This window comes from Anabrus simplex, chromosome 3 (genome assembly GCF_040414725.1).
Source record: "Anabrus simplex isolate iqAnaSimp1 chromosome 3, ASM4041472v1, whole genome shotgun sequence".
NCBI classification, from domain to species: Eukaryota; Metazoa; Arthropoda; class Insecta; order Orthoptera; family Tettigoniidae; genus Anabrus; species Anabrus simplex.
The window spans coordinates 421,458,150-421,485,776 of NC_090267.1; positions in this window are offsets into that span (position 1 = coordinate 421,458,150).

Genomic DNA, 27,627 nt, shown 5'->3' on the forward strand with positions numbered 1-27,627 from the left:
TAAACTTGCCAACTCGATTGTGAATGACAGTAGGCAAGTGAGCCTGGCGTTATCATCACAACTCCGCAACCCTCACTTTACATTGGAAACAACGTATGTGGACCTCCCCATGCTATTTCTCGGATAAGGCTAAGAGACATGCAATTTTAAAACAATCTCATTTGCTGCACGCACAGTATTTACGTCGATATCCGTATACAATGTAGAATACCGTAGCGAAGCACGGGTACATTTGCTAGTTTATTATAAATGGAGCAGCTTGTGGGACTTGTGTATGTAAACGGATTAAAATTAGTAGAATTTTGCTTAACTTTTGATTCGATCGTTTCCGGAATATGGTTTCTTATCCCAAATTCATCCATTTGCCGCCCTGAATGTTTGTAACATCATCATGGATACAACCTGTATATCTAGAAAACGTTATTTCGGCTAAACCATGCCCGTCCTCTATAGCTCGGCTAGGCAGCACGCGAAACGTGCTACGCCCGGTTGCATACTGAGTAAGGGAGGAGCGATGCACAACGTCGCATGAGATCCAGTTGAGTTTCGCTGCGTTAAACTTGCTACTGATATTACTGTAAAGCGCACTTCCCATGTTGTTTACACGACTCGTGTAATAGAAATGGTCGAGAGGAAGACGATGACTATGTGTGGAAATCTTGTGGAAAGCGAATTTAGCCAGGTATGTACACAAGAGAATTTCATTGAATCAATGGGCTTCTAGGTGAAAGCAAGCCTGTAATCTCGTGCATACGTACTAAGCTCTCCCGCGTTCTTGCTCCCGCTATGCTCTACATATGTGGTAATGTCCCATCAGGTTAGTGCGCGAGGTGGAATTGGTTGTGGCTGTGTTATTAGACTCAGAGTGCTGTCATGAGCAGTACGCGGTTTCCTTGAACTTGAAAAGAGAGCATGAACGCAAATAGCTAGGTGTACATAGCCAAGCCAGAAGGTCACGTCAGGAAATTGCGTGTCACCGCGTCTATGTGTGTGTGTGTTACTGAGCAGTGTCGTGCTTGTAAGGTAAATAAGCACGCAAGTAATGTGGAAAATTGAATTGGTCAGGTGTCTGGGAATTACATCAGTATTATGAATCACGACGGGTCATCGAACCACAAACAGTTTAATATAAAACATTTAATTCACCCTGCTTTATAATATCAGCGGAACTCTTTGTTCGGTTTCGACGTTGGTCAAATGTCTCTTATCTTAACGTTATAATAATAATAATAATAATAATAATAATAATAATAATAATAATAATAATAATAATAATAATAATAATAATAATAATGGCGTATTGCCTCCGGAGAAGCCTAGTGCGGGTCGTTTTCTCGTAGACGGCCTATTAGGCAACCTACATGTCTGTGAAGATAAGGGTCCTACCTAGGATGATTTTAATGCCAAATACGCCACACATACCCAGCCCCCGAGCCATTGTAATTAACTAATTAAGATTAAATCCCAGACCTGGCCGGGAATCGAACTCGGGACCCTCTGCACCAAAGGCCAGCACGCTAACCATTTTATCTTACACGGTTCGATTACTGATAATAATAATAATAATAATAATAATAATAATAATAATAATAATAATAATAATAATAATAATAATAATAATATCGGGCGAGTTGGCCGTGCGGTTAGGAGCGCGCAGCTGTGAGCTCGCATCCGAGAGAGAGTGGGTTCGAACCCCACTGTCGGCAGCCCTGAAGATGGTTTTCCGTGGTTTCCCATTTCCACAACAGCCAAATGCTGGGGCTGTACCTTAATTGAGGCCACGGCCGCTTCTTTCCCATTTCTAGGCCTTTCCTGTCCCATCGTCGCCATAAGACGTATCTGTGTAGGTGCGACGTATTTCAAAATAGCATAATAATAATAATAATAATAATAATAATAATAATAATAATGATAATATACCATTAACTATTACGATTTTCATAGACATAAAGATACCTGAATATTGCCATGCAGGTGTTTTTATGTGCTAGTAAATCTACTCACTTGCGGCTGGTATATTTAAGCACCTTGAAATACTGCCAGACAGATCCGGGATCGAACCCACCAACTACAGCTAAGATGTCCAACGCTCTACCATCTGAAACAATCAACCTGGCATGTCCATTGATTTCTTGGTAGAATGAAGAATTTAACGGTACGCTCAAGGTATCTTAATTGAGAAATAACAGGCATGAAGGTAGCGAGAATCACTGCTGATGTGAACAGGTGAGGACAACGGCAAGGGGATACTCATAAAGAAGATATAAGGGCTATTACAAAAATGTGCATGTGACGAACCAGCTGCAGAAGTGAAATCACGCGGTGCGAGGCGGATGGAAGAGGATAACTTCCTAGGAGAATACTCGAATCACCCATAGAGATTAAGAGAAGCAAATGAAGGCCAAAGCGACGTTAGTCATATTCAGATTTAATCATTCAAAGATAAGAGGCGTTAAAAAATGATATGAAGAATTTTTCGCCGTCATACATTTATAAAGGTCTGGAGAGCGTGTGATGAAATTTACTGGAAAGAAATCTAATGGATTATCAAACGTTACTGTTTTAGTTACACAGATTTCACAAGGTTTGAAACTCATTCCTGCAGGCCTACAGGTTCTTTTGAACGAGTGAGTGGCTGCGATATTTGTGTCAGCTTGAATTCGGGATACAGTGCGCTCGAACTCCACCGTCGGCAGCGCTGAAGATGGTTTTCCGTGGTTACCCATTTTCATACCAGGCAAATCCTGGGGCTATACCTTAATTACGGCCATGGTCGCTTCATTCCCACTCTTAGCCCTTTCCTATCCCATCGTCGCCACTAGATTTATCTGTCTCGGCCAGGCTTCCCCTGTCCCCGTAATCCGAGTTTTTTTTTTTTTTGCTAGGGGCTTTACGTCGCACCGACACAGATAGGTCTTATGGGGACGATGGGATAGGAAAGGCCTAGGAGTTGGAAGGAAGCGGCCGTGGCCTTATTAAGGTACAACCCCAGCATTTGCCTGGTGTGAAAATGGGAAACCACGGAAAACCATCTTCAGGGCTGCCGATAGTGGGATTCGAACCTACTGTCTCCCGGATGCAAGCTCACAGCCGCGCGCCTCTACGCGCATAATCCGAGTTTAGATGAACTTTTGGTAATCATAATTATTTACATTAAAAAGCCGAGATGAATGGCTCAGATGGTAGAACACGGGATTTCTGAGTCCTAATTGGTGAGTTAGAGAACCCACGTTTGATTCCCGCCTCGTCCTTGTGTTCTAATTCTGGACGTAGTGTTGGAACGCAGTTCCATCATCTTCTTGATGTCAAGTGGGAAACTCCCGATACGAGAAGAAGGGAAACCGATCAAGAAAGCCAAACAATATGGCTTATCACATGGCACTCCAATATTCACATGTCATATGGGTGGGCAGGTCGTTGCAGGTCCAAGCCTCGTTATAATTTTGTGAATATCATTGGTTCGGTTAAGTTACTTTTTTGATAATATGCGAAGAAGCTTTGCTTTATATTCTAGTATTAGAAATGATTAGATAATAGGGAAAAAATATGCGGGGATTTTTTTAATATTTCAGGGTGGATGGCAAACAATCTGTTCCTGCATCTTGTTGTTTCACCGCTGATAACACTAAGCTCTGAACCGCGCTGTCCTTTACCCCTACAGCGCGAACCTCACGCATTTGTTTTTGCTCATCCTCCAAGATTATCCGAGAGGAGAAACGTGTTCGAATGTAGTTTACTACCAATTAACAATAACACAAATGTTCACCAGTCCGCATATCACACTGTATATAAGACAAAGTAATAAACAATCATTTAATGGAGAGTTTTGATCTCGTAATAGAATTTTTTTTTGCTAGTTGCTTTACGTCGCACCGACACAGATAGGTCTTATGGCGACGATGGGGCAGGAAAGGGCTAGGAGTGGGAATGAAGCGGCCGTGGCCTTAATTAAGGTACAGCCCCAGCGTAATAGAATTCATTACTGGGTTAAAGCTCTATTCTACCTTATACCTATATATGAAACATGGAAAAAATATGTTCTAAATTGCTCATATTTTCCGGTAGGTTACCACTAAGTTGTCCGGATCCACGGCTAAATGGTTAGCGGGCTGGACGTTGGTCACAGGGGTCCCGGGTTCGATTCCCGGAAGGGTTGGGAATTTTAACCATCATTGGTTAATTTCGCTGGCACGGGGGTTGGGTATATGTGCTGTATTCAATATCATTTCATCCTCATCACGACGCGCAGGTCGCCTACGGGTGTCATATCAAAAGCCCCGCATCTGGCGAGCCGAACATTCCTCGGACACTCCCGGCACTGAAAGCCATACGTCATTTCATTTCATTTTACCACTAAGTTATAACTAAGGTTCGGAAGTTAACGAAATGTTATATTTCTTTTCTGAGCTAATTTTACCCGAAATCGGAAAAATAAGTGTGAATGATGGGTTCCTAAGCCTGTTTAAAGCTATCTGATGTTACATATAAATGCATATTTCGGTCATTTTTATTGTTTTGGTCATATTTTTCTCATTTGAATGATATACGGTAGTATTTGGTTATAATTTCAGCATTTTTGTTTAAATCGAGGAGTCGTTAACAAGTGACGTGTTAACGGCGTCGACTTTCAGAGATAGAATTTCCAAAACGTGTAGTATATATATTGTTCATTCTTTTCCCGGAATATACAGGTAGCAGGTTTAACAGATCTGATTCCAAGAAGGAGTTACTTAACAAACGTCTTTTAGCACACTTTTTCGGACAGGTTAGGTTGGCAAGACGATACGCGTGAGCTCACGGAATGTGACGATAGTGTATTTCCGCCTTCGAATCACTCTAGTAGATAGCTCAGAAGCAATTTACTTTCCTGAGTTAATTCCTTTCACTCCTGTGTGGGACATACGGCACATGTTAGAGCTCTCCATCTGATCCTGCTCATTGCCATCTTCTTGATGTTAGTCCGGGAATACCTAATGGCTGTCACCTGTCATGTCCTGCGCCAGGTCGCCCTAGGTCTGCCTCTCCGCCTTGCTCCTTGAGGGTTCCATTCCAGCGCCTGCCGTGGAATATGATATGGACCTCTTCTCAAAGTGTGTCCGATCCATCTCCATTTCTTTTATTTTATGATTGCCTCAGCTTTACGTTGTTTGGTGCGCTGCTACAGTTCTTAGTTTGAGATAACTTCCGTCCAGCGTACTCCCACTACAGTCATCAAGCATTTATTAATGAAGGTTTTGACTCTTGTTGTAATCTCTACTGCCATTTTCCACGTCTCACACCCATTAAATAGAACTGATTTCACGTTTGAGTCAAAGACCCTAAGTTTTGTTTTCAATGATATTTCACAAGATCTCCACACCGATCAAGCTGAGCGAAGGCTCGTTTCCTTTCTTAGTCCTATTAATGACATCCTCTGTCGCCCCTCCATTCTAGGAAACAATACCAGAAGCAATTAGAAAAAAGTAACTTTCATGTTATTTCTCCCAGTTCTCCCTTGAAGTGTCCAGTTACAACTCCATTCCCTTTTCGCTACCAAAGAATTTCAACAGTTTGGCCTCAAAAAACCTTCTTTTAGGCAGCGTCTTCTACCTTCGCGACAGATACCATGAATCACGCTAATACTTAGTTTCTTGGATTTATTTAGGAAAACTGAGCGAGAACTGCACCTCAAGGCTATGACACTGAATGAATGTTGAAAGTTTTAACGTACTGTAGCTACTCTGTCTGTTTGTGTAATTACATTTGTCTGAGGTATCGCTGATCACGTTTGTTACTTAAGACGATTAACGTTAGTAATACTCAAATACTATTCATGTCATATTTTAGGTCATATTTTATCGTTTTTAAACAAACGTCTTTTAGCACACATTTCCGGACAGGTTAGGTTGGCAGACGATACACGCGAGTTCACGAAACGTGATGATAGTGTATTTCCGCCTTCGAATATTTGCTTGTATATTTTGAACTTCTTTAGGTCATAATTTTCCGAACCCTAATGATGAATTTGACAAGAGCCCATAGATTGTAATTCAGTATGCATGTGTGTTACTATGATCATATGCTTTCAACCTTAGTTATAATGTTTGCTTGCATGAGGTACATATTTATTAAAAATATAATACTGGTATCGGAGGAAGTAATATAATAGAGTAACCATAAAATACGCCATTTATGTACGTACCAAAAACAAAGAAATGTTTATTATATGTAACAGTAAGAAACGGCAATTTGTATATTATAAAATGTGAAGTACATGCCCCATATCATTTGAGAAGTCTTGCACTGTTATGTATTTATGAAAACGAGGCATGAAAGCTTAGTCGACGTATTTATCTAATATGGTTTAATTATTGGAACGATATCTCAAAAGCCTTAGGAGCCAAACATTTATGTCGAACATTTTCCACGTGGAAAAGCAGGAGTAAATTTTCTAAAGAAGATGAAAATGAAGGATGACTGATGATCAAGATTTTGTTAGCTATGTGGTAACACAGCAAATTTCCATAGGTTTTTCTGGTAACTGTTGAATGGGAAACAGTTCGGACTAGAAAGGTAGTGGTCATGGCCTTAACCCTAGAAGTGCCGAGTGTTTTTTTCCCTAAATGGCAGGCTATATACTTGTGCACTGCACATTTATGCTCTAAACAATTTTAAGCACGCTTAGTTAGAGAAACGTTGGACATACAGCACACCATATTAATCAGAGAACTTTATTTAACCCGCACATATAAGTTTTAGATAATGTACTTACTTATCTGATGATTATCATGCGATCAACTTGACTTGACTTATTTCCTGTATCTTGTAAGTGGAGCACAGGGCATCAATGAACTTCCGCCACCGGACTCTGTTCTGCGCCATCGTCCTGATCTCTGTCCAGGTCTTCCTTCCTTTCTCCATCCCTTCTGTTACTACAGTCCTCCTCCATGTGTTCCTTGGTCTGCCTCTTCTCCTGCTACCTTGTGGGTTCCATTCCAGGGCTTGTCTTGCTATGTTGTATTTATCTCGCCGTAATGTATGCACGATCCATTTCCGTTTCCTACGACGCATCTCAATATCAATGGTTGTTTGATCGTTTTTTTCCACAGTTCTTCATTGGAGATTACTTGTGGCCACCATATCCTCAGGATATTCCTCAAACTTTTGTTCACAAATGTTTGAAGTCTGCTAATCAGTTGTTTGTTAGTCTTCCATGTTGCACACTCATAGAGCAGTACCAACTTGACATTTGTATTGAAGATGCGTAGTTTGGTATAGGTGTTAAGTTCCCTTGATTTCCAGATTGGTCTCAACATTGCAAATGCTCCTTCAGCCTTATTTATTCTACACTGACTGACAGTGACAATGCAACATCAAGGAGGAGTGGTTCGAAAGGGATGAAAGTTGGGGGGAAAACAGACGGCACGCATGAATAATTGATGTTTATTTCAAACCGATATGCAGGTTACACAATGCGCACGGCATCGACTCAGTAGGATGTAGGACCACCGCGAGCGGCGATGCACGCAGAAACACGTCGAGGTACAGAGTCAATAAGAGTGCGGATGGTGTCCTGAGGGATGGTTCTCCATTCTCTGTCAACCATTTGCCACAGTTGGTCGTCCGTACGAGGCTGGGGCAGAGTTTGCAAACGGCGTCCAATGAGATCCCACACGTGTTCGATTGGTGAGAGATCCGGAGAGTACGCTGGCCACGGAAGCATCTGTACACCTCGTAGAGCCTGTTGGGAGATGCGAGCAGTGTGTGGGCGGGCATTATCCTGCTGAAACAGAGCATTGGGCAGCCCCTGAAGGTACGGGAGTGCCACCGGCCGCAGCACATGCTGCACGTAGCGGTGGCCATTTAACGTGCCTTGAATACGCACTAGAGGTGACGTGGAATCATACGCAATAGCGCCCCAAACCATGATGCCGCGTTGTCTAGCCGTAGGGCGCTCCACAGTTACTGCCGGATTTGACCTTTCTCCACGCCGACGCCACACTCGTCTGCGGTGACTATCACTGACAGAACAGAAGCGTGACTCATCGGAGAACACGACGTTCCGCCATTCCCTCATCCAAGTCGCTCTAGCCCGGCACCATGCCAGGCGTGCACGTCTATGCTGTGGAGTCAATGGTAGTCTTCTGAGCGGACGCCGGGAGTGCAGGCCTCCTTCAACCAATCGACGGGAAATTGTTCTGGTCGATATTGGAACAGCCAGGGTGTCTTGCACATGCTGAAGAATGGCGGTTGACGTGGCGTGCGGGGCTGCCACCGCTTGGCGGCGGATGCGCCGATCCTCGCGTGCTGACGTCACTCGGGCTGCGCCTGGACCCCTCGCACGTGCCACATGTCCCTGCGCCAACCATCTTCGCCACAGGCGCTGCACCGTGGACACATCCCTATGGGTATCGGCTGCGATTTGACGAAGCGACCAACCTGCCCTTCTCAGCCCGATCACCATACCCCTCGTAAAGTCGTCTGTCTGCTGGAAATGCCTCCGTTGACGGCGGCCTGGCATTCTTAGCTATACACGTGTCCTGTGGCACACGACAACACGTTCTACAATGATTGTCGGCTGAGAAATCACGGTACGAAGTGGGCCATTCGCCAACGCCGTGTCCCATTTTTCGTTCGCTACGTGCGCAGCACAGCGGCGCATTTCACATCATGTGCATACCTCAGTGACGTCAGTCTACCCTGCAATTGGCATAAAGTTCTGACCACTCCTTCTTGGTGTTGCATTTGCTCTATCAGTCAGTGTATTTCCTATATCCTCTGTAGTTCCTCCCTCAAGGGTGACTATACTTCCCAGGTAGCAAAACTGATTGACTTGCTCGATCGCTTGGTTTCCTAAAAATAATAGTGCCTTGTTTCGGTTATTATAGCGCATTTCCTTGGTTTCCTTTCCATTTACCTCCAAACCCACCTCTGATGCTTCAGTTTTTAAATCATTCAGCTTTGCTTCCATATCCTTAAAATTGTTGACTAGCAAACACAAGTCATCCGCAAAGTCCAAGTCCTCCAATCTGCCTGTCAGTCCCCATTGAATTCCTCTTTGGCGATTAATTGCCTTCTTCATCACGAGATCCAGCACCATCAGAAATAGTATAGGTTTGCGATCAAAGTTTTGGAAAACGAAATAAGTTTGTTTTTCTTACTTTCAACTTCACCATTAATACTAAAATACACTAATTTTAAAATTCACTACATACAAAAAACACGCAAAATTGATTCCAGTTTTGAAAAGTATATTTTTTTTAAAGGTAAACACAGAAATAAAAAAGGAATTAAAACTTCCAAGTTGCACACAATTCTGTCAGCCGCCGAGCACTGCTCGGAGTCATTCTCGGAGAGTTTTCTTTTCATGCCAGGCTTTTTACTTTCATATTTCCTATCTGAACTTCCCTGTTGGACTCTTCTTCTCTTTCGACTTCGACATTATTAGGTTTGAGAGGCGCACGATGTCTTTAATTTTCATGCCCTTTGTTTCCCTTCGCTTTCTTTCGTCGTTTTCTTAATTTTTAGGAGAGTAGGACTTCCTTCACTTTTCTTGTGATTACTGATTTGAGAAAAAGGTTGCCCAGTTGCATTTCTTTCTAAAAATAGTGATCACCACCATTGCCCATGTGCTAGAAACATAATCATGTTAAAATAAAGAACCAACTCGTTCAGATCTTCAATGTTAAGCAACATGGGGAGAGATTCACATTTTGCGTGTTGTTGGTTAGAGGAGGAGGTGGAAGAGGAGCAGGAGGAGGAGGAGGAGGGTACTGTAGTAGTTCCCTATTTCAGCTGCGAGCAGTAGGTCACCTCGTATGTTACGGTAAGACACTACATGGTATAAATTTGCCCAACAAGAATGACGGAGGAATCCTCGCACTCCGTACTACACGCACTACTCAGGACACATTTGAATCAGTAAGGGAGGATTTTGATGACACGATCGTCAGCCAATGAGTTCGACTCGTTGGCTGAATTGCCAGTGTTGAGGCCATTGGTTCAGAGGGTCCCGGATTAGATTTCGGCCGGGTTGGGGATTATAATCGCGTGTGATTAATTATTCTGTCTCGGGGACAGGGTATTTGTGTTTGTCCCAATACTTTCGTCTTCATATTCAAACAACACACTACACGAAAACCACTACAGAAATACCCAACACTGATTGCATCCCTTCATATAGGGTTTGTGTCAGGAAGGGCATCCGGCAGTAAAACAGGACCAAGTCCATATGTGCGACTAGGTTCGCATTTGTGACCCCACAGATGTGGGAAAAGTGGTAGAAGAAGAGAAAGAAGGTCGTTACCCAAAGAGTAAAAACCAGTGGGAGAAATGTCTCCATTTTATCAGCTGTCAGGCGTAGACTTTCCCAGTGCATGCCGGATACAGCAGCAGATGAATTCCAAAAATTACTCTCGGTATTTATTCCAATGTAATTTCAGGATAGCTGGGCTTTGGTAGTCAGCTCTGTGAAATCAGGATATAATCTGTCAGGATTATAGTACTGACAGATGGTTAAAGACAAATGTGTGCATTTATAACACGTAAGAAAGACTGAAAAGAATCATAACGGTATTTCTGAAACGATTTAACAAGACCAGAACGAGAAAGGCATGGACCGGCTTAGTTACTGTCAAAGACCGTGGATTGCTAGAATACCTACATAAGTAGAAATACACTGACTGACAGAGCAAATGCAACACCAAGAAGGAGTGGTCAGAACTTTATGCCAATTGCAGGGTAGACTGACGTCACTGAGGTATGCTCATGATGTGAAATGCGCCGCTGTGCTGCGCACGTAACGAACGATAAATGGGACACGGCGTTGGCGAATGGCCCACTTCGTACCGTGATTTCTCAGCCGACAGTCATTGTAGAACGTGTTGTCGTGTGCCACAGGACACGTGTATAGCTAAGAATGCCAGGCCGCCGTCAACGGAGGCATTTCCAGCAGACAGACGACTTTACGAGGGGTATGGTGATCGGGCTGAGAAGGGCAGGTTGGTCGCTTCGTCAAATCGCAGCCGATACCCATAGGGATGTGTCCACGGTGCAGCGCCTGTGGCGAAGATGGTTGGCGCAGGGACATGTGGCACGTGCGAGGGGTCCAGGCGCAGCCCGAGTGACGTCAGCACGCGAGGATCGGCGCATCCGCCGCCAAGCGGTGGCAGCCCCGCACGCCACGTCAACCGCCATTCTTCAGCATGTGCAAGACACCCTGGCTGTTCCAATATCGACCAGAACAATTTCCCGTCGATTGGTTAAAGGAGGCCTGCACTCCCGGCGTCCGCTCAGAAGACTACCATTGACTCCACAGCATAGACGTGCACGCCTGGCATGGTGCCGGGCTAGAGCGACTTGGATGAGGGAATGGCGGAACGTCGTGTTCTCCGATGAGTCACGCTTCTGTTCTGTCAGTGATAGTCACCGCAGACGAGTGTGGCGTCGGCGTGGAGAAAGGTCAAATCCGGCAGTAACTGTGGAGCGCCCTACCGCTAGACAATGCGCCATAATGGTTTGGGGCGCTATTGCGTATGATTCCACGTCACCTCTAGTGCGTATTCAAGGCACGTTAAATGCCCACCGCTACGTGCAGCATGTGCTGCGGCCGGTGGCACTCCCGTACCTTCAGGGGCTTCCCAATGCTCTGTTTCAGCAGGATAATGCCCGCCCACACACTGCTCGCATCTCCCAACAGGCTCTACGAGGTGTACAGATGCTTCCGTGGCCAGCGTACTCTCCGGATCTCTCACCAATCGAACACGTGTGGGATCTCATTGGACGCCGTTTGCAAACTCTGCCCCAGCCTCGTACGGACGACCAACTGTGGCAAATGGTTGACAGAGAATGGAGAACCATCCCTCAGGACACCATCCGCACTCTTATTGACTCTGTACCTCGACGTGTTTCTGCGTGCATCGCCGCTCGCGTTGTTCCTACATCCTACTGAGTTGATGCCGTGCGCATTGTGTAACCTGCATATCGGTTTGAAATAAACATCAATTATTCGTCCGTGCCGTCTCTGTTTTTCCCCAACTTTCGTCCCTTTCGAACCACTCCTTCTTGGTGTTGCATTTGCTCTGTCAGTCAGTGTACACGACGTAGAAACTGCGCCGACTGAGCAATTTTAGGGAGTTTTCATTCCCCACCCTAAACGTGTTGGGCGGGCCACCTAGAGGGTTACGCCCTCTGTCTGCCCAAGAATGCGGTCAGGTTGCGGAGAAGTGACGGAGGAAGGAGGTAGGTTAAGCATTGGAAATACTTAAGTTGCGTGTACATTTACATATGATTATGCTGGATTTAGAATGTTAAAATAGTAGTATTTCTGGTAATATTTACTTTCCATGGAATTGCTCTTATTGTAGTTGTTGTTGGGTAGTAATATTTTAATTTGCATTATCACACTACTGTAAGTAACCATTGCCACCGGGATATTTCCCAATTGCGATGTCATAATGATAAAAATAATAACAATAACAATAACAATATTTTTCTTCCTCTAAATCTAGCTCTAACCCTCAAAATCCGCAACAATTGGTTATCAGAAATTAATGAAGATCTACAAGAAATGGGTATTGAGGACGAAACCATTCAAGACATAATGAAATTTAGAAGCTTAGTAAACAAACATAAATTTGCAGAGAAACCAAGAAGAAAAGTACAGGCTGGACAGAAACACGAAGAATGGAACACAGTGAAAAAATGAAGAGATATTGGGAAGAAAAGAAGAAGAAACATTGTGCAAAATAAGTTCAAACGCGCTCACAGTTGGGCACAACAAATCAAAAAAAAAAATTCTTCCTCTGCATGTTAGGTATGTGTTCTGAAAGTTTGGCCGCACCTTATTGTAACATCCTTCCTTAGCTATAAAATGGTAACAAAACACAACATTTTAAGATAAACTTATCAAGTAAATAATAATCTGCATTAATTTGCATCGGCGCCACCTCCGAAAGAAAGCTACAGTAAAGTTTTGCAGGAAAAGAAAAGTAGTAATTTATCTTACTTCCGGAATACGGACATGAAGACCAGAAAAATTGCTTATTGTTCCTTTGCTTACGAAAAGCGAAGACAGGTGTTTTATATCTAGAATGAAACGTAAAGTATGGTACAATGTCGTCAAACAAAAGAACAGTAGTTTTCATTAATCTTTCATTCACTTCTGAAATTCATTGTGTTAAAATATAATCTCCCAAGTTGATTGTTGCATAATTAGCAGATGCATGCAGTTTTATAATTCTAGAGTACGATTTCACGATTATTAACACAATCAGTGCTGTTTTATTCACTGTGAAAGTGACGTACACGGTGTGTTTTGTCTATCGGTAACTTACCGACATATTTTTACCAACATTGACGTGGCAGGAACTTAATACTGGTGTATTCACACTATCCAAGAAGTTTTCGGCACTGTACAATAAAACAGTTTGATTCGTCTTGCCAATTATTTATATCCATACCTCTCATAATAATTCCTTTTGGATAAGTGTTATATTTGTATATCCTGTCCGTTGTTTTCATTTATCTATTTCTCTTATTTTATTGTTTTGTTCTTAGGTTTCAGTTCGATCATATTTGGCGGTTCAGAGCAGTACTATCGTGACTAGCACTTTCGGATTCAATACTGACAACGGTTAGTCTTAATACTGATATCTCGCATACACGAACTTTCAGTTTTCTTTGATGTAAAATGTCAAAAAGTCTATTTTCTATAGTATTGCTTTGAATCGTAGTAATATCCACTGAAATTCCTGAGATTTAGAACATGCTGTCATCTATATCAATAAAGTTATAGAGGGTCCGCTGTCTGTAATTTCGTTCATTTTTCCGATTTTCATATATTTATCCGTTTTAGGTCAACAGAGGACCACATCAGTTGTGTCTGTTTGACTGTCTGTTTGCTCCACCATCACGGCAAAACGACTGAATACATCTCGATCAAACTTCATATTTAGAGTATACTCATCCAGGATCAGGTTTTGATATGCATAAAGTTCGAAAATTACGGAGAAGTCTGGGGTTTTATAGGGGGGTCAAACGAAATACTTGATATTTTCTCATACACTATTCATTTTCTGTAAAATTTGTCGGTTATATATGAAACGTCCGTTCATTTTAAACATTTTTTGTTATCTCCATAATTTCGCTTATTTTTCAAATGACGAAGAAAATGACTATTTACTGCGAGTTTCGTGCTCTGCGTTGAGTGACGGACACCTTCGCAGACTGACAACGCACCTACCACTTACCGTGGCAATGTCTCTGGCTGCTTGCCAGCAGGGAAGTGTCGTAATGCCATTTTTGACATCATTCCTGTAAACTCCTAGTTGTTCATTAGGTAGAAGGTGAGAGAAACGTCAAGCTGCCATTCTGCTGGATATTTGCGAAATAGCGTTGGAGGTTACAATCGTCTTCTAAGGGTAAAAGCAAAGCAAAGTCATCTCCGTACAGGCCATGAGGGCCCTTGGAGGGGTGGAAGGTAAAGGTTCCCACTATCCGTAACCTCGGCACATGATGGGATAGAGTGGTTAGCTCCACGCCCGGCCGCCTTTGTCCCAGGAATTAACGTGGTACTCATTTTTGGTGTAGGCTGAGGGACCCTCATGGCCATGTGCACCTCCGGAAGTGGAAATCTCGTTTCTTAAATTTCACGACTTTCTGACGGGAATTCGAACCTACGTCCTTCCGGGCGAACCGAGCACGCCTTTACCGCCTCGGCCGGACAGCCCCTTATCACTAAGGATGGCTGTTAATATTTCAAGATTACCGCGGATTAGAGCCCGTTATTTTACATCGTAAGGTGTTGCTACAATTTTTAATGTATATTTCTCCTACTTACGTTTTCTCCTTTAATTACTTGCCTCTGCCTTCTTTTTAGGTTAGTAATAAGACCATAAATCATATTTTTTTCTGCTTACCTAAGAATCCCTGCACCTAAATTTCCCCTCTGTTGCTGCTTCTTAAATCCGTAACTCATATCATCACAATTTATTGAGGGGCATTTCATTCTTCCAATACATCGACTTGGTGTTTACATATTTGTCAGTTTTCTCAACTGTATTAATTTCTTTCTTTATGTCTCCATATGAGTGCGAGTGACAGTCCCGAAACCTGGGCACTCTTTTCTTTGAGGAACAATTCGAAGCTGTTCAAATATGTAACTTTTAGGCCCCGAAAATTATCAAAATATGGAGACAATTTTAATGACCTTGCAAACCTACGCTTCGGGGTTATTGGTGGCTGAACGTCAAGTCGTATAAATGTATACAACTTCAGTCCAATTACTTTTTGTCGTGTCTCGATCCCTTATACATTAGATAGAGGTACGTTTCTCGATTATAATCAAAACTCTCCAACTCGATTGTGACTGGCATTAGGAAAGGGGCCTGTCAATTTAATGAAAACTCCCCAACTTAATTATGAATGGCAGTAGCAAGTAAGCCTGCCTTTATAATAGAAACTCCCAAACTAGATTGTGAATGGCAGTAGGAAACATGGGCTACCATTATGACCAAAACTTTCCAACGCGCACCTTACATCGAAAACAACGTATAGGGACCTACCCGAGGTGTTTTACACATAACGCAGAGAGACATGCTATTTAATATAATCTTACTCACTGCGTGTTCAGGAATTTACGTAGACATCTGTATACCATATAGAATACCGTGTTGAAGCGCGGGTACACTTGCTAGTCATAACTTATATGCCTGGAAACACGGTGTGCTAATGTGATAGATGAATATATCGTGTTTTTGAAACAGTTTTTAATACAATTTCTATTAGCTTATATGATTTTCAGTATATCGAACATGAATAAAACCCTTAGAACACTATAAATACCTGTAGAAAATAAATAATTATTATAAGAATGAGTTTTCGTTCTACACGAACCTACCCAGATTCTAGCAAATCACCTTTAATAATGCATGCGCAAGTACAAAATTGCTTACTTTGCGTAAACCGCTTCAGTGATTGTAAATAGATTATATTGTAGCAGAAATGAAATATTATTAATCTAGAGACCATTTTTGTGGCGTATAAACAACATTGAGACATTTTGTGTACTGAAGGTTATATAAACTCCAACACGATATATAGTAAGCTATGTATATGGTGGTCGGAAGCAATGTAAACTACGCGTATAAGCGTTAAAGGGAAGGTCCTACTGATAAATAACTTTAATAAAAATAGTTCAGTATGTCGTGCCGTTGTTATTTTATCAGCGCAGAAGTCAGCCAATCAGATAGCTTTCCGAGCGTATTCAAATGGGCTGTGCGGGGTGATGTTGCTACTCTGAATAAAGCTTAAGATGTACTTGAGAACCACGTCGAGAAATCAGTAACAACAAACACACAAAAATCTGTTTCAGCTGGTGTCATCGTAGCGTACCTGCTACGGGTGCGATCCTGTCACTAGGAGGTCCGTGTTCAAATTCCTCCTCTGGCGAAGTTTCTTTCTTCGATTGGTGCTCTCAAGTTTGTCCCAGAGGGGAGTTCTTCCATGTGTCACAGAAACCTACGGTGCGCATCTGGCGTATTTGAGCACCTACCAAACCCACTAGAATGGTGCGCGCCTGGCGTCTTTGAATACCTTTCAAACTCAACAGAATGAGCCTGGATCGACCACAATGACTTGGGATCTAAAGGCCAGCACACTACCATCTAAGCCGCAGAGCACGGCTTGACAATTTAATATACACAGGTCTAGGCCTAATTGAACTCTAGTGTTAGCCTGTGCATGCCAGTGCTATGGATGAATGCTGGAAATAAAAATAACACATCACGCTCACAATATACAGTATATACAAGTAAATAACTTTCTGGAATCTACAATTTAATCTGCAAGCTTTCAACATAATGTAAATCATTTTCATGTACAGGAATATATGTCAATATCATACACAAAACATTATATGTTTTCAATGATAACAATGCTGAGTTTCAATGATTTCGGTTGGAGAAAAGATTGAGGAACTTGTATATCCAGAGCCGCATTTGCATGACCCCTATGGGCCCGACACCATGGTGGCAAAAATGGAAAAGCTCTGACTGTTTGAAAACGAGCTTTTAGAATACGCGCATTTTCGTGGTATTCTAAAACGAAAGCTCCCGACATAAAAAAAATAGAATTCCCTTTCCGATTATCCAAAAGCTGCCTGTTATAATATTATAAATATCACCACAATGTTGTAACACAGCCCCCTTGGTTCTGCGTACGGCTATCAAGATGACTTCCGGCTGCAATTTATTCAAACAGGCGGCGAATCAACGCCACCTGGAAACAACCGCGTGCTTCCTGTAAAAGTTTTTGAGGGACATCCCAATTTGCAACAACTGGCTTCAGTGATTGGAAGCATGAAAATTAGCAGCAACCACTTCATAGACTTTGGGAAGTACATTTGCACTACTTGTGGTATTCCATTCTAAGTAGATCCGTGCGTACGGAGTTTCGTGGAGAGTAAGGCAGATATTTACATCTCATAGTAGTTTGCAATGTAAAAAAGAATTATAATTCATCTTTTCTACTTTCTTAACATAATATAATCTTCTTATTTGCACCTCACACAGCATAAATGAAAATATATTTCAGTTTTGTAGTTTTAAAACTTATTTTTGCATCCGTTGAATAAAGTAAGCAATTATTAGAATGTGACTCAAAATTGTTCATGGGAAGAATACTTCCAAGCAGGTTATTTGGGTACTCAACAGGAAAAAGTGTTTTTAAATAATACTCCTTATTTAATTTCCAATTCCCAGTCCAGAAAATATTTAAATGAAAATCTCTTACAGTGCACCAAAAATGTGTCCACGGGAAACCTTCTAACCACTTCTAGTTTATTTTATTGTGTGCACGCGAAATATCCCTCCCATTTGTGACATTGCTTGAGCTGATGTACAATCATTTCATACAACAAGGCCGTTCAACTGAGGAGGAGGAGGAGGATTGTGCACGATGGCTGCTGTACATTGCTCTTATGGGACTAACTGTGGGGAGGGCTCTGCTGTCTCCTCATTGAGGAGTAAGGTTGAGTAGTATGGGTAGTATACATTAGTCTTATGGTACTAACTCTGTGTTGTTATGCTAAGGGTACCATGGGGTCTCGCCACTTGTAACCAAAGATTTATTGGTTTTATGATAATAGTTTACGCAGACGACGTAGGATGGCTACTAACCCGCTCTGGTATACGCCGTACTTTATGCTCAACTAAACTGCATGACAAGGAAAAAGATACATTTGCACTACTTGTGATATTCCATTCTAAGTAGATCCGTGCTTGTGGAGTTCTGTGGAAAGTAAGGCAGATATTTACATCTCATAGTAAAATTTTCAGTTCCAAAAAAGAATTATAATTTATCGTTCTATACTTTTTAACAGAATATAATCTACTTATTTGCATCATGCACAATCTTACTCTAAAAAATTCAGTTTTATATAATTTTAAAATTTATCTTTGCATCCGTTCAGTAAAATAAGCTGTTATTGGAATGTGATTCAAAATGGGCCATTGGAAGAATACTTCCCAGAAGATTAATGCGTTACTCAACAGGAAAAAGGTGTGTTTAAATAATACTCCTTATTTACATTCCCATTCCCTGTCCAGAAAAGAAAATCTCTTACACTGCACCATAGAATGGCCTGTGAAAGGGTGCTTACGTGTTAATGTTTAAAATAAGGGGTAGCGAATTGTGCAGAATTGACAGGCGTTTGCTCTTTCAGTTGAATTATTATTATTATTATTATTATTATTATTATTATTATTATTATTATTATTTAAAAGTATTAATGTTCGCTAGATTACCTCGGAGGCATTATACTGTATTAGTTTATTCATTATATAGGTCTACAAATAATAATAATTGCAAATTTGTCTTATCAAATTTAAGGAAGGGGGCGCAAAATGATTTGGGCCCAGACGCGTTGTGGTAGATAAATTCGGCCCTGTACATAATGAAATCAAATATGCATTATCAATAAGGTCCTTAAACAATTAAAAAAATACCAAAAGAACTGCAACCTTTCACCTGCTGGATAGAGTCTTAAAACCAAATGTTTTTTAGCGGATTGAGAGACCATGTGGTACTTTAGAAACACAAACAGAGCGTGATGCACTATACACATGAGGAGAATACCACATCTTGCATTGTACACAGAACGGAGTAACAAATTCAAAGCTGTCGATACCAAAGCCTATGAGTGACGCGTTGTTAAGCACCCATCCTTGGCTGTGGTGTGGTAATTATCAGTCGGACTTAACGTCACACAATCAAACGGTGGGATTACGGACTGACTGACAGGCAGTGGTCTGATAATCAGCCGCTTGTAGTAGAAAGAGAATGAATATCAGTTACGAGAGAGAGAAGACGTATTCAGGAGCTCTACCAGTAGAGTAGACTAACGTACATTCATAGCCATGATGGTTATAAGGTTAGCGTGCTGGTCCTAGGTCACAGAGGTCTCTGGTTCGATTCCCGGCAGGGTCGGGAATTTTAGTATAATTGGTTAATTCCGCTGCCACGGTGGATGAGTGTATGTGACGTCCTGATCATCATTTCATATTCATCACTACGCGTTGGTCACCTAAGGCGTCAAATCGAAAGACTTGCACCTGGCGAACCGAACATGTCCTCAGACACTCCCGGCTCTAAAAGCCATACGGTATTTCATAGCCATGATTATGTAGTTATTCCAGGGGTGAAATTCGACGGACCAGCCACGGACTTCTCTCCAGGCTTTACTAAGGTCCTATATAATATTTTTCCTCCACATCCGGCAAGCAGGATTGACTGCTCGGTCAATGACACACTTGACTGTGCCAATCCGTCCCCGAGGCCTTATTCCAGGATGAAGATCATAAGCATTTCGCTATGTCTCCTCATCTACAGACAACGTGATCAAACAACTGCAGTTTGAGTGAAACTAAAGTTGTCCATGCACGTAATTCTAGGTGACTCCCATGGAAGACCTGCGCGTCTAAACGTGTGTTGTTAATGATGATAATAATATAGCACATAGCCTGTACCAAAACTTATGTTAAAATAATGGTGCTCTTATGTATTTTAGAACACTGCCGAAGTGCCTATGATGCTTTTGAGTTTTGACCATTTTAAAAAGTATATGAACTATAAAAATAAAGTCCATTTGTAAAATTTATAGTGTAGCGTGTATCGTCTCCCACGAAATTTACGCATCCATTTTTCAAGACGCATACTTTACTTCAAGAAGTGCGAAAAATACGCGAGTAAATACCGCATAAAATAATAATAATAATAATAATAATAATAATAATAATAATAATAGGACGAATCAGAGAAGATTGTAAATACAGGAAACGGCATGATAATGATCTGTACCTGCAGGTGGAAGGAATGACGACCGGGCGAGTTGGCCGTGAGGTTAAGGCGCGCAGCTGTGAGTTTGCATCTGGGAGATACTGGGTTCGAGCCCCACTGTCAGCGGCCTGAAGATGTATTTGCGTCATTTCTCTTTTTCATACAAGTCTAATGCTGGGGATGTACCTTAATTAAGGCCAGGGCAGCTTCCTTCCCATTCCTAGGCCTTTCCTACCCCATTGTCGCCATAAGACCTATTTACAAATTAAAAAAGTACGGACACCTTTCGGAAACGGAGCATTAATTTTTATGGCCACAAACCACGCATGAGCTCGCAGAGATTGACCAAACGGATCTTCCCTACTTCGTAAACAAGAAAACCAAGGGAACCTGGTTCACCGAAGGTAAAAAAAACCTTCAAGATATCCAGGAACGTGTCCCTCTCCAGAAGAAAGTTCGAGCATACCAGCGATTCCAAGAAAAGTCGAAGTTGAAACCAGGCAAGTAGTCGACTGATGAATGAAAGCAGACTCACAGAAAGCGAATGCGAGAATACTGGGAAAGAACTGAAGCTGAAGGATGCAAACGTTTGAAATAGCGTGGTCCATAGCCGGCCTAAACGAAGCATAATAATAATAATAATAATAATAATAATAATAATAATAATAATAATAATAATAATAATAATAATAATAATAATAATAATAATAATAATGCAGCCGAAACCCTGTCTCTAAATGCCAACAAAGGGCTCCTTGAGGAACTGGAGGAAAAAGAACGCAAAATTGTGAGAGGAATCTTGGGATCAAAGTACAGAAATGGAATCCATCAAAAGAGATCCAACGAGGAAGTCTACAGCAAAATAGAGAAAATTACCGACACAATCAGAAAAATACGGGCACGATTTTACGATCATCTGGAAAGAATGGACGGAAGAAAGTTAACTAAAGAAATCTTTCACTTTTTTTAAATTCAAACCCCAAAACCACAATTCCCTGGTTTACAAATACCAAAGAAGACCTGCAAATGCTACATATCTCAGCTGAATATGCCCTTAACAGAGATATCTTCCGCAGGAAAATATTGACGAACGGGCTAAACCTAGACCGAAGAGAAGGCCCACTCACAATGAATGAGGGAAATTTGGGCTCTAAAGAAGGCCAAGTTCAGAGTCAAATGCAACAAGACTTAACGTGGTCCTTGATGGCCCCAGCGAATTATATAATAATAATAATAATAATAATAATAATAATAATAATAATAATAATAATAATAATAATAATAATAATAATAATAATAATAATTTTATATATTATCACCATTAAAATAATGTACACATAAAGAGACAGACAACTGTAGGATGAAGCTCAAAATTATTATTTATTTAAAACGAGTAATTCTTCTTACAGCGGGCTTTCAAACAAGAAATGAGAGGTTAAAAGTAACTAACACAATTTTGTTTTAATTATTTTCCATCCAAGAGATATGTTCCTTCCTTATTGTTTATGTAAATGTTAAAGCAATTTACTTGTCTCCTGGAAGTGGATTCACCAAGCCGGCGAGAGGAACAGAGGAACATTACTGCCACAGGGGCTTAAAGGTTAGACAGGGACACTGGTATCTAGCTCCCAACTTCTGCTAACAATCACGGCGCCGTCCATTATTCATTATTCCAATATACTGGGAGAGCAGATGGTGCATTTGGCGAGACTTCGGTTCGAGGCTGGCAGGAGAATAAAATTGAGATAGACGAGAAAATTCTATTTCACTTCACACAGCATATACTTTCGCGCATCTGGTTATAGTGAGAGAAAGAAGTCTACAGAGAAGCACTGCTCATCTGCCCTTCATCAGGAAATACCACAACGAACGAAAAAAAGTATTGACGGAGCAAGCTGGCCGTGCAGTTATGGGAGCGCAGCTGTCGGCTTGCATTCAGGTGAAAGTGGGTTCGAACCCCACTGACGGCAGCCATGAAGATGATTTTCCACGGTGTCCCATTTTCACATCAGACAAATGCCGGGGCTGTACCTTAATTAAGGCCTGTCCTATCCCTTTCCTATCCCATCGTCGTCATAAAACCTGTCTGTGTCGATGCAAGTAAAACAAACAGCAATAAAAAATAGTATTAATATATTCTAAGGCAACAAGTTTGGTTGTGTTTAAGAAGTTAGCGATCGGCTGAGGTTTGCAAGTGATTAAAGATGCTAGGCATTTGCCTGTTCGTTTCAGTTCATGTACATTCCCATCTCACAAGAAGAAATTTCACGGTGACAACAAATACCATATACGGTAGTTTCACAAACACTAGCTTTTTCATTTTAATCCATATTCTACGAAAGTTTAATTTCAGAAATGTGCCGGTTTCGCTAAAACAAATGAACTCGACGCCAAAATGAAAAGCTGTATATTACGAGTTGTTTAACAACGAAAATTACAAAGTAAAAGAGTTCTCCTTCACCTTGTAAAATTTTAGGCACCATTTCTAAAATGATGAAACTGAAGCAAGGTGATCTCCGTAAAGGTTATAACTCCATTGGACAAGTGGAAGAAAAAATGAAAACGACCCTCTACAAAAGTAGAATCCACATTCCTGAAGGGGAGTCGAAACAAGATTCTCAAAAAAGAATCATGATTTATTACTTGGTGGAGGCAGCCTACCGACCTAGTGAAGAAATTAATGAAACGCCATTGGACTTCAAAATTAAGCAAACTACTGGAATCTTTGTTCCTTTTCAGTATATATGCACAGAATTCGAACCCTTGAATGCCCAGCTTACAGTCCAGACCTCAATCCCACGGAACATCTGTGGGATATGCTTGGCCGAAATGCCCGGCGTCGCCACTTTGACACCCTCAACGAAATGCGGGCAGTGCTGCTGGAAGAGTGGGCGCTCATCTTCCGACAAACGATCCAGGGCCTTCTAGCTAGCTGGAGGCCGTAATAATCGCCAGAGGTGGTAACAACCGATACTAAGGCTAGATAAGTGTAGGATGTCATCAAGAAAACTTTCAGTGGTATGTTCGTAAGTTTGCACAGTGTAATGCGATGTTAATTTAAGGTTATGATATTTTCAGAAATTACAGCGTCTAAAAACTGTTTGGATAAACTAAAAAAAAGAACTACAATAATCAGTATGAAGTATGCAGAGCAACGGTTAACTTAATTTCATAATAATATGTTGTAGGAATGAAGAAAAAGATATTGCGTAAGATAAATAAATGCAGTTTTTGTTCTTAAATAAAATTTAAAATTAAATTGAATTAAAGTGAGTTAACGTCGCACTAACACATCGAAGGTTTTCGGAGGCGCAAGGATGGAGAAGGGGGTAAGGTTTAGAAGGAAGCGACCGAACCCTTCATTAAGGAACAACCTCAAAATTAGCTTAGTGTGAAAATGTGGAAACTACGGAAAACGATTTTCAGGGAAGTCGGTGGTGGGATTCGAACCCACTACCTTCAGAATGCAAGCTGACAGCTACGCAACCCTACACGCACGGCCAAATCGCTCGGTGGTAGATATCTTATGACGTACCAAATGTTTAATAATAAGGTAGAAATACTATATATATATATATATATATATAATACGTTTATTTGTTTGTTTAATATAGATGGCTATACATTTTGTGGTTAAATTGTATGTATGTATGAAAATAAGGTTACGTTTTAAGAAAGAATCCCACCTTCCAATACTTATTTGCTCTTTATGCCTAGTTTATGTAATCACAAACATATTCCAGCTTCAAGTCTAGTTAGATGACTAAAAGTACATGTTCTGTTCCCGTGATTTGGAACATCTTCAGCTGAAAAGGGTGCATTAAAAATTGGCATATATGAATTAAAAACACTCATGATGATGAGATAAAATATTCTTTCATGTTGAGTTAAGACACTCAACACGTCAAAGTTCAAATTTGTAATAAAATATGTGTGCGTAGGCCTAAGAGATCCTAGAAAGTGATCTTACTTCAAATTGCTGGAGAATTTGCTATAGTTTTATAGTATGTGCTCTAAAAAAATTTGGGATGACGATAGACTTAAATTTAAAATACGATGACCGCGGGAAACTCTTTAAGGAAACCGAAGTTGAGGTTAAATCTTGATATAAAGTTTAGATGTTTAAGGGAGTCTTCCGGCCGGTCCCGCTATATTCTCTTACCTTAGGTCGTCAGCTGACTACGTACAAAGTGCTAAGTCCAAAGCAGAGGAACGAAACATGACGTACTTTTTTAGTCATTTAACTAGACTTTAGGCTGGAATATGTTTTTAATTATATAAACTAGCCATAAAAACAAACGAACACCGGGCGAGTTGGCCGTGCGCGTAGAGCCGCGCGGCTGTGCGCTTGCATCCGGGAGATAGTAGGTTCGAATCCCACTATCGGCAGCCCTGAAGATGGTTTTCCGTGGTTTCCCATTTTCACACCAGGCAAATGCTGGGGCTGTACCTTAATCAAGGCCACGGCCGCTTCCTTCCAACTCCTAGGCCTTTCCCATCCCATCGTCGCCATAAGACCTATCTGTGTCGGCGCGACGTAAAGCCCCTAGCAAAAAAAAAAAAAATACGAATATTGGAAAGTGGGATTCTTCCTTCAATTTTAACCTTAGTTCAGTTGATGCTAATACGGGATACGGGATAAAAATGATATTTATAAGTTGTATGTATGCATGTACGGGTAGGCCTACATACTTACTTTGCTAGAATAAATAACACCTTATGGTTCTAACTCTCTCCTAGACTTCGAAAACCTACTCCCAGATACAAGCGAAGAGGCCCGGATAAAGACGGAAATCCAAACTTAATTCTTCTAAACCAAAAGGCAGAAGAGTCGTGTTAAGATAATATTTTGTCTTATCTACTTTTCTGTGTTTGTGCTATTAACGTCTTACAAACTTCTGACGATAAAGCATAAAAATTGAAGTTTTTTAATTTCTCGGAGACGAGTTTACGACTGAAAGAACAAAGCTGGCTTAGAGGAGTGGAGAAAACTTGTTTGAGAACTCCAAAGAGGATTGTGTCTTATAATGCTGCAGGGAAGGCATGGAGGAGGAGCTGTATCGTACATCACTGCCCAGACACGAACACTACATCACGTGGTGATATACAGCTTCCAGATGGACCTTCCCAATTAACGCAAACCACCAAGTATTCACACATCCTGCCTGTCGTTCGCTTCGTCACCCAAATTTATCGCATTCGCATTAAAACCGGAACATCCGCACTAAATGAGAGCCATTTTTTATTCCGATTCACCTCGGGAAATTAACGAATGAGAAGGATTTACGATGAGTTGAAGTACTTGCCAACGAGCGGTGTGTAGGTACACTGTGACCTGACAAGATCCTGGCATTCTGGCAACTAGAGGTGTGATGGTGTGAAATTACTGTCTGCAAGTCTTTCACTGTTGATTAGTTGTCATGATCACTAACTCCACACTAACACAAGAAGACTTTCACTTTATCTGTAATAAGTGAGGTACATCTAGGGCAACCAGTTGCATACATACAGAAAAAGAGGACAAAACTATTCAAAAAAGGAGAACATTGCCAGAAAAAAGAGTAGATAATTTTCTTTCCATTATGTACATTCAAAAAAATTGAAACAACGAAACTAATTTACACATCCTGATGATAATTTTCTGAAGACCCAATTGCCTTTAGGGGTTTTGGCTTGTCTGACATATAATATGATTCACATGTAAATTTCTTGAAATACTTTGCCCTTTTCTGACTACAGGGTAACCTGTTAAATTCAGGGTCATTACCACTCTCATTTAGGAATCGTTTGAAATTGCAGCACTGGTCGAAATATTTCACATCGTTAATTTGAAACGATGTACACATCTTACAAATACTATTTTTTAAACATTATATTAATGCATATCACTTTCCAGCGCCATCCATTTTAAAGTATTCGTAGCATGATTCTTACAACAACCTATTCCATGTAAATACTAACTTCAGCTTCTTTATCAAAACCTTCTTTTCTAGCAATTTCTTATCTTCTCTTTAACTTCGAGGCAAATGAAATGAAATGGCGTATGGCTTTTAGTGCCGGGAGTGTCCGAGGACAAGTTCGACTCGCCAGATGCAGGTATTTTGATTTGACACCCGTAGGTGACCTGCGCGTCGTGATGAGGATGAAATGATTCGAGGCAAATGATCTTCCCTTGCAATTTGTTTTGAAGGACCTGGCAAATGGTATCCAGGATTTCCATTATTTCAAGAATAGAATTTTGTCTTCTGTTCTGTTTGCATGATATGTGCATGAAATACATACATCAATGAATGTATGCCATAATTAGGCTTCACCCAATCTGTTTTCAGTTTTCAAAAACATGAACTAATATTTTTGGTGACTGACATTCAGTTAAGAAATAATGATTTGTACCATAACATCCATAATCATATTTCTTTATATCGATACGATATCGATGATGCCGAGGCTAATGAAAGTTGTTTTACGTCGTATCGACACAGATAGATCTTATGGTGACGATGGGATAAGAAAGGGCTAGGAGTGGGAAGGAAGCGGCCGCCGCCTGATTAAGGCTCTGGCATTTGCCTGGTGTGAAAATGGGAAACTAAGGAAAACCATCTTCAAAGCTGTCATCAGTACGGTTTGAATCCCCTATCTCCCGAATGCAAACTCAAATTTGCGCAACCGTAACCGCTCGGCCAACTCGAAAAGCGGGGTTCGAAACCGTCATATTCTGAACGCAAACTCACAGCTATACGACTTATACTTCGTAGCCATACGTTTCCTACTACGAGGTCATATCAGTGATCAATTAACAGTCCGACGGTAACAGCGATAGTTTAAGTATCCCGTCAGGCTCGGATTTAGCGTACTTACCGATCTAAACACAGGATAATATTTTTCATTATTTCTTTCTTTTTAATCCATTTACGGTCCATGGTTGGATCTTCCCTCGGAATCTCCGAGGAATCCCACCTCTGCCGCCTCAAGGGCAGAGTCCTGAAGCGTGAGACTCTGGGTCGGTGGAATACAAATTGGATGGAGGACCGGTACATCGTCCATGCGACCGCAACGGCTATGCTGAATAGGGGTCTTGGTGGGTATGGGAGGATTGGAAGGGATAGACAAAGAAGGGGGAAGGAAGCGGCAGTGGACTTAGGTTAGGTACCATCCCTACATACCGTACTACGTCAGAACTGAAAGCATAGCCATACTGCTCCAAGCTGGACACGTCTATCGACATCAGCAGGAGCAAGGAATAGGTACCACTGCTATCTGCGTTATATTCGCATTACTTGTGGGAATATAGTGTGAACTCAAGTCCTCAAAGCC